Below are 1,807 nucleotides of genomic sequence, written 5' to 3'. Positions count from 1 at the left end.
AAGTTTGGCTAGTTACAGACATATGCAGCGCCTAGCTCGGAGGCGCCGCACTCTACAGTGCAACGCCTGCGCTGCACTATAGAGTGTGGCGCCTCCGAGCTAGGCGCTGCATATGTCTGTACCTATCCAGAAAAGCAATAGAAGTTTGGCTAGTTACAGACATATGCAGCGCCTAGCTCGGAGGCGCCACACTCTATAGTGCAGCGCCTGCGTGCTAGGCGTTGCACTGTAGAGTGCGGCGCCTCCGTGCTAGGCGCTGCATATGTCTGTAGCTATCCAGAAAGCAACAGAAGTTTGGCTAGTTACAGACATATGCAGCGCCTAGCACGGAGGCGCCACACACTATAGTGCAGCGCCTGCGAGCTAGGCGTTGCACTATAGTGTGCGGCGCCTCCGTGCTAGGCGCTGCACAAACACTTAGCGATTTTTTTGCCTGAAACTAGAGGCCTACCTACTGTGCCTCGTCCCCCCCTCTACTGGCTCTTTTTCAGCCACAGTTCAACAACTAGTATAACAAACATTCAGGTACGACATCATTTCTCCAAGTATAACAATTAGTATAAGAAACAAAGGGTTCACAAAAGACCTCATTTCATAGAAATGACCATCACAATAAGTTCCAGTTTACCATAGAGCTACCACCACTCCAAGTTCAACGACATAAAAGGTACGACCACTCCAAGTTCAACGACATAACAAATCGCACTCGAAGTTCAACATTATAAAAAAACTAAGATGACTAGTGCTTTCCACGCTTGCTGGGTCCTCCCCCCCTCTTGACGCTTATCTTCTTCACCTTCCTAGGAAGAGGAACCCGCTCCGGCTCCGGCTCCGCCTCCGGTTCGACATCGTCATCCAAATAGTCATCCAAAGCCGCCATCCGCGAGGTGCCGACCGTCCTTTTGCCTCTTTGGGTGAAGTCTTCAGGTGTGTACTTGTTGATTCCCCTCCTAGGCTTCAACTCGTATGCAGACCGAGCCCGGTACGTCCCCAAGGTCATATCATCAGCAACCTATGCATCAACAAAAGATATGGAAAGACCGTGTGTGAGGATATAGTTAGCAATGCATCAACAAATGGATATATATCGTCATGCCATACCTCTTGGGTGACCCCACCCACATCCTCATCCGTGAAAGGTTCACCATGGCTCTGCCCCGAAGCGGGATCTGATGGTGTCGCCGACCTAGACCGTTCTGGTGATACATACTCGGGGTCACGACAACCGAAAAGGTTTGATAGCCGCCTTAACTTTTGGCCCTGGCGCTGCAACATGTACAAGTGAATGAGACATGGAACGTACCAACAAATGTTAAGTGCTAGTTTGAAGGAGATGTGAACCTTAATGAATTCTCGAAGTGCACCTTCCCCATCGCTTTTGCCTGCCGGGGTTGTTTCCAGAATAGTCTCGGTCTCGTCAGCTGCTTTCTTGATCTGGGCACGCTATGAACAGAAACGGTATCAAAGTGTTAGGCAAGCGAAGATGTGAAAAGTGCGAATGGAAAAGCAAAAAGGGCTAACCACAAAGTTCATCATTGGAGCTGAAGGGATCACCGAGTTGCCTTTCCTGACTAATGCGTTGTACTGGTGCTGGGCTACCTCATCAAAAACGGTGGTTCTTCCAGAATCTCCTCAGCATACGCCGGCTGGCATACCTCCACGCGGGTACTTGCAAGAAACCATGCGAGATAGTTGTTGAACGCGATCGGGCAGTGCTCAGAAGCTGGGCTCGTTTTCCAGCCCTTGCTTGCTCCACACTAAGAGCGAACTGCATGACATACTTCCTGTGATGGCTGGCCCAATCCTT

At 50.2% G+C, this 1,807-nt stretch overlaps 1 long non-coding RNA gene across 1 annotated transcript; it reads right to left on the bottom strand.

Moving 5' to 3' along the window:
- Positions 1 to 474: 474 nt before the first annotated feature.
- LOC141021098 (uncharacterized) lies at positions 475 to 1,605 on the bottom strand. Its single transcript, XR_012181105.1, has 3 exons — positions 1,342 to 1,605; positions 1,102 to 1,266; positions 475 to 1,012 (listed from the first exon to the last, which is right to left on the bottom strand). It is a non-coding gene; the product is annotated as an uncharacterized lncRNA (long non-coding RNA).
- Between the last annotated feature and the right edge of the window lie 202 nt (positions 1,606 to 1,807).

Source organism: Aegilops tauschii, chromosome 3 (genome assembly GCF_002575655.3).
Source record: "Aegilops tauschii subsp. strangulata cultivar AL8/78 chromosome 3, Aet v6.0, whole genome shotgun sequence".
In the NCBI taxonomy this organism is placed as follows: domain Eukaryota; kingdom Viridiplantae; phylum Streptophyta; class Magnoliopsida; order Poales; family Poaceae; genus Aegilops; species Aegilops tauschii.
Note: the sequence above shows the minus strand (reverse complement) of the source record. Positions and strands in the feature narration are given on the sequence as shown.